The 6,413-nt window shown below is 36.8% G+C and overlaps 1 protein-coding gene and 1 long non-coding RNA gene across 4 annotated transcripts in view; one reads left to right on the top strand and one right to left on the bottom strand.

Moving 5' to 3' along the window:
* OXR1 (oxidation resistance 1) overlaps positions 1-6,413 on the bottom strand; it is a 304,617-nt gene that overhangs the window by 152,833 nt on the left and 145,371 nt on the right. The gene's annotated exons all lie outside the window — the stretch shown is intronic.
* The window catches only part of LOC112483555, a 14,604-nt gene continuing 10,430 nt past the window's right edge, over positions 2,240-6,413 (top strand). Inside the window, exon 1 of the long non-coding RNA XR_003047658.1 lies at positions 2,240-3,784. This is a non-coding gene — a long non-coding RNA (uncharacterized LOC112483555). The remainder of the gene's footprint in view (positions 3,785-6,413) is intronic.

Consider the following 6,413-nt stretch of genomic DNA (forward strand, 5'->3'; position numbering starts at 1 on the left):
CCTACAAATGTTTTCTCCCTTTTGGCTTAGAAAAATTTTCTTTCCTGAGACGCCAGCAAATGCTTAGGAAACACCAACTGCACACAGAGCGCTCTGATGGGCGCTGAGGGGCATTTAAAAGAAGAATGAAAGAGGTTTCCATATCCGGGATGCTATTATTTATTTGGAGAGAGAAATTAAATCCTCTGCTATGACCACACTAAGACTTACAGACCATGTGGAACTAAGTAAACTGAGAATCCAGCCATGTCACTACTATTAAGAGAAATAAAATATTCACACTAATGAACGAACTGCATTTCAAATAAATTTCATATCTGAAAATCTAAGGATAAATATAATCTCTGGCCACCTCCAACCGCCAGAAAAGCTATATATTTTATCTTTTGCAAATGCAAGAGTCACTGGATTCTCTCTCTCAGGAAGACACAGAGAATAAGCAGGATCAACATGCACCTCTGTGTTGTGGTTTTCCACAAATATATCTGGCCGCTTAGCAGCTGAACCTATAAAACACTATCAGGATGGCTTAATATTTAATGTCTCTGAAGTCCTTATGGATTTCTAGGAGGCTTGAATATACTGAACTCAACTTTGATTTTTAAATGTAACAACAGTCGAGGCCTGAAGTCCATATATTCACACTGCCTAATAATAGAAAACACAGCTGCCCACAAAGAATGTTCACATAGAGTTTGGGGGACATGAACAAAATGTTATCTGCTTGATAAATAGAAGTGGGGCTCTTTAGAATAGATTCATAAAAGAAAGCACCGCCCGGTTTCAAATCTCAGCTGCAGCTCTTCCAGTGACACGGAGCTCAGCCAAGCCCTCTGCCTACAGGCAAGCTCAGACACAGCTGTCCTCTTGCTGGAAGTAAAGTTTTAAAAATATGTAAGTGCTCCCTGTTCTCCAAATACAACTATCCCTGCCTAGTATGAGTGATTCTCCTAGTACAAAGAATCATTTATTGAAGACTTCCTTTTAATCAAATCTATTTTAAAAAATTAGCTAGCAGAATAACAAAGGAACGTCACCAAGAAGTCCCGCTCACTCCCTAAGATGCTGAATTTAGATGTGGCCTCAGCTTTCTAAACTGAGCTGTTCTCAGAAATGAAAATCAGAATTCCAGCAGCTGATGGGCCTTTCATTTGAGCCTATATGGACAAAAAGTGAACCAAATGCTAAAGCAAATTAGAAAACTAATTGAAAGCTTTTATATTTTTGTTCTTATACTCAAAGTATCTTCACAGAAGAGGACTTTAGAATGTTTATTCTGTGGTTCATTTCTTTTGTTAATTGTTATGTTTCAACTAAATTTTGCTCGTTTCAATGAAGTAATATTCTCTAATCACAGTAATTATTAAACCCTATGTAGCTGGTTGTTGGTTGTTTAACTATTTCCTAAAATAAATATAACGCTCTGAGATGAGGGAATTTTCCGGGTAATTTACGTACTTGTTTTAAAATGAAACTGCTCTTGATGGTAAACAATTTGAATTCTATCACTTCGATTAAATGCCTAAGTATATCTGAAGGGGAGCACAGAGAAAGAAAAGGTACATTTTGAGACTGGAACAAGGTTTCACAGGAGGGGTAGCATGTGAATTCAGTTTAAGATCATTAATAGGCTATTAATTAGCTGCCTCTTAGAAGAGAGGACCATTCTAGGATCAAGAGACGATAGAGTGCTCAAATGTTGTAACAGCTATTTTCTGTACTGCTAGGTCATCTTTACCTAGTTTGGCTTATCAAGTGTTCTAGACATGTGAGTTCCTTTCCACCGTGGGTGAAATCCAGATGAAGTCTTTTGGAAGTCTTACTGATGAGTTCTATGAAAAGGTGCTGCGTGGACAGATACTGTGATTTTGGCTCTTACTCTTTGTCTACAGTGTGTGCCAATTGTTTTGAGAGCTGTGACCACAGTATCATTCTTCCTTATTCAGCTTTTTACATATTACTTTATTGTAATAAGTACTTGGAATCTGGGAGAGAGAGAGAGCGAGAGAGCACGAGCACATGAGCACATGTGAGCAGTCTGAGACTATGACATTAACAGGAGAACCCAGGACCACTAGCACAGGTTTCCAAGTTCCACTCCTTAGTAGCATTGTGACATTGGATAGATATTTAAGTAATTTAAGCCACAGTTTTCTCATATGAACTATAGGAATGATGACATCTCCCTCATAGCATTGTTGTAAGGATTAGATATCTGGGAAAAGTTTATTAGCAGAATACCAGTCGAATAGTAAGAATTCAGATATAGCAGTTATTTTGATTCAGGATGACCTGTGCTAAACTATGTTCTTCTGAAAGGCAGGAGACACAGCAATGAGGATGGGCTTTTGTAACAGGGCACAGGAGGATCTAGTGGACCCTTATTGTTTATATCTTCATATTTTACATCTGATTATACTATTTTAAAAACAGATATGATGGAACATTAGTAAAGAATAGCCTTTGGTGTCACGTGCAGAAGTAAAACTTGAGAGTTTAAAGAAATTAGAACTTATCCAACTGTGCCCATACACATTTGCTAACATTTGGTGTTTGCTCACAAAGGCAGCGGATGTTCATTGTGTCCTTTCTGTGTGTGCAGGCCTGAGCAGAGTGCTGGGGAGATACTGATGCACTGAGCTGCCATGACACCCGCCTTCTCGGAGATCATGGTCTAGGTAGAGATGAAAGTTGTTTTGAAAATGACTGGCAGGTTTTATGATGGCAAACTCCAGGGTGCTTTGGAAGTTCTGCAGGCAGACTTGTGACATCATCATTTCCCTTGCTTCGAGGAGCATGATTTCTCTGTGTGCTGTTCCAATTCCCTGGAGGGTGGAAGCCCAGGGCTTGGATTTACATCGCGGGTGCTATTTTTTTTTTCCAATGTTTATGACTTTGAGGCAGGTGTAATCTTCACTGGTGTTAGGATTGCTACTTTGTGCTCTTTTAATGTATTCATGATGTGCGGGGGATATTTTCGGGATGTGATCAATTCCAGTGAGAGGGAAGGATTCTGTGACTGGATGTTTAGACAAGTTGCTCTTTTTCTGCAGCTGGTTTTAGTCTGCCAAAAAATGGCACATCTTATAATATTCACAGACTACATTACCTCTAAATCCACAAATATTTCGAGAACACTAAAAATCAAATCCAAATTTCTTCATATTAATAGAAAATGGCAAAGCAACAGGCAATACACATTCCACTGATACATTCAGCTGTCTTTCACACTTAGCAATTTCCTGAAAACTAGTTCACTGGGGCCCTAAACATATAATATACTAATGAATTACAACTATTTCAGTTAGCTATCCATTCATTGTTGAGACGGACTGTAAATTACTTTTTAATTTACCCTTCTTTTCTGATTTGTGGAGAAAATAATACTTGTCCGTGTTTCTTATTCAGCTTTTTACCAGAACATTTTTTATTGTGGCAAGAACACTTAAAATGACAGCTATGCTCTTAGCAAAGTTGTAAGTGTCCAATACTGTATTATTGCCTACTGGCACATTTTTATAGTTGTCTTCTCTGTAGTCTCAGAATTTTCCTGTTAGCTCCTTTTTTTTTTTTTATGAGAGATTAGAAAATGTTTAGCCATAAAGCAAGAGAAAGGCAAAGGCAAAATTAAAATGAAAGTTTCTGGTCTGTGCCTCTTAGTATGACCGGAAGAATACGATGGCTTGCTGGGAGGAGCTCTGGACCAGGAAATACGTTAAGCAGTCCCTTAACCTGGAGTGGGTCCCATGGATTCTTGAGTTCTGGTTTCCCTTTGGCAAAATGAGTGAGTCAAATTATATAACTGCTAAGATATAAAAATGAAAAATTCATACCACTTCACACTCATTAGGATGACTATTATAACAAAACAAACATAACAAGCGTTGACATAGGATGTGGAGAAACTGGAACTCCTGTGCATTGCTGGTGGGAATGTAAAACTGTGTAGCTACTGTGAAGAACAATATTATGTTTCATCAGAAAATTAAAAATTGGATTATCATATAATCTAGCCATTCCACTTCTGCGCATATGCTTAAAGGGATTTAAAGCAGAGAAACAAAGACATATTTGTACAAGCATATTGACAGAGGATGTGGAGAAACTGGAACTCTTGTGCATTGCTGGTGGGAATGTAAAACTGTGTAGCTACTGTGAAGAACAATATTATGTTTCATCAGAAAATTAAAAATTGGATTATCATATAATCTAGCCATTCCACTTCTGCGCATATGCTTAAAGGGATTTAAAGCAGAGAAACAAAGACATATTTGTACAAGCATTTTTATAGCAGTATTATTCATAATAGCCAAAAAGGTAGAAGCAATCCAAGTGTCCATCAGAGAATGAATGGATAAAAAATGTAGTATATATTTACAATAGAATATTATTCAGCCTTAAAAAGGAATAGTATTCTGACAAATGCTATAACATGGCTGAACCTTAAAGACATAATGCTAAGTGAAATAAGCCAGTCACAAAAGGTTAAATAATATATGACTCTACCTCCATGAGATACCTAGAGTAGTCAGATTCAGAGATGGAATATAGAATGGAGGTTTCCAGGGCGTGGGGGGAGGAGGGAATGGGGAGTTACTGTTTAATTGGTACAGTTTGTTTTGCAAGATAAAAACATTTGGAGGTGATGGAGGTGACAGTTGCACACAATATGATGTGTTTAATGCCACTAAGCCATACACTTAAACGATTTAAATGGGAAATTTTAGGTCATGTGCATTTTATCACAATTTAAAAAATGAATGATTCCTTTATAAATATACTTCATGAAAAAACAAATCCATGTGCTAGAACCTGGGAATGAAGTGATAGAAGTCTCCTGTGTAGCAGAGTATGCTGCCTAGCAGAGAAGAGGGCTAAGTAAATATTTTTTGTTTTTACTACTTAAGCCTTTTGTTCAAACAATTTTTCATTTGAATGTCTTGGTTTCATCAGGTAGACAACTATATTATCTCAAATGATAATTGTGTCTCTCAGTAATTGTTTCTTATTTCTATTTGGTATTATATTTCATTGTCTCAAAGACTGCTTCTCAACCAGACGTGACTTTTCCCCCAGGGGATATTTAGCAATGTCTGGGGACGTTTTTGGTTGTCACAACTGGGGGTGGTGATACTAGTATCTAGCAGGTAGAAGCCAGGGGTGCTGCTAAACCTCCTACAATGCAGAAGATAGCCTCCCACACGAAGGATTATTTATCCCAAAATAGCATTAGTGTCAAGGTTGAGAAAGCCTGATCTAAAACCTCAGAAAATGTTAAGTAATAGTGGTAAAAGATGGACAATATTGACTTGTTTCTAGATAGATAATCACTTTTGCAGCGATGAACTCAAACTAATCAAAATCTAGATGGCAAAATTATACAGTATATATAACTGCACTAGCCATCTTGAAGACTTTTATCTCATAATAGAAGAGTTACAAAATATATAAATATATAACTATATATTTAAAATACACATAAAATATAATTTGATAAGAGATCATTTATAGCTAACCTAGAACGACCTTGTTTCGAACTTTACAAATCATCCCAGCACAACCACAGAATCATTCATATAAAATCTTCAAAGAGCATCTACTATCTCCTGTAATAATGAGATAGATGCAGCCCTACAATTTTTTTCCCCCATTATTTTTATTCTCGGGAGAAAGCAGAATATTTTTACCTAGTATTATGTCAGTCAGTCAGTGCTCTTTTTCCCTCAGGCTCCCACACATTACTATACACTAGTAATGTGTGTATAGGCTTGACTGCTATCATCAATTGAAAATAAATGAGATATATCTTAAAGAGCATTTCCATAATGGGGTTAAACTTTTACCTTCTAAAACAAGATAAACCAAAAATATTGAAATATATTTCTGCTTGCTTTATCTTTTCATGTGATCAGATTTGCCAAAGAAAAATGCTCATAATAGGCAAAGAAAAGCTGAAAGTTTCACCTACTGTTGGTTGCTAGGTAACTTCCTTGTTACCTGTGTGTTGCACATTATCTGTCTCCCTTTGGATTATATGTTTTGACAAGACCACCACCTTGTAAATGGAAAAAAATCTTGTCCTCTCTGCAATTAAGAGGCAGAATAAGAATGGATATGTAAACATTTAGAACGCCAACTCATTCAACATTATTCAAGCCAGTGCTTTGGGAAAAATATACAATTCCATCTAAGATTTATATGAGGAGTTGACCAGTATGCTCTTTATTGTATGGAAATCAATGCAGTCCCATCCCTGACCTTTTATGTACAATGACCCAAAGGGCTAGAAACCTGAAAACTAGACATATCTATAGTCGATTGTTAGCAGGATTTCTATTTACATTCCATCAATGAGAGGTAAAGATAGACTTATGGGCAGATGGCAGTGTGAGGTTTTCTGAGGCTTTTTGCAC

This window comes from Pteropus alecto, unplaced genomic scaffold (genome assembly GCF_000325575.1).
Source record: "Pteropus alecto unplaced genomic scaffold, ASM32557v1 scaffold164, whole genome shotgun sequence".
NCBI classification, from domain to species: Eukaryota; Metazoa; Chordata; class Mammalia; order Chiroptera; family Pteropodidae; genus Pteropus; species Pteropus alecto.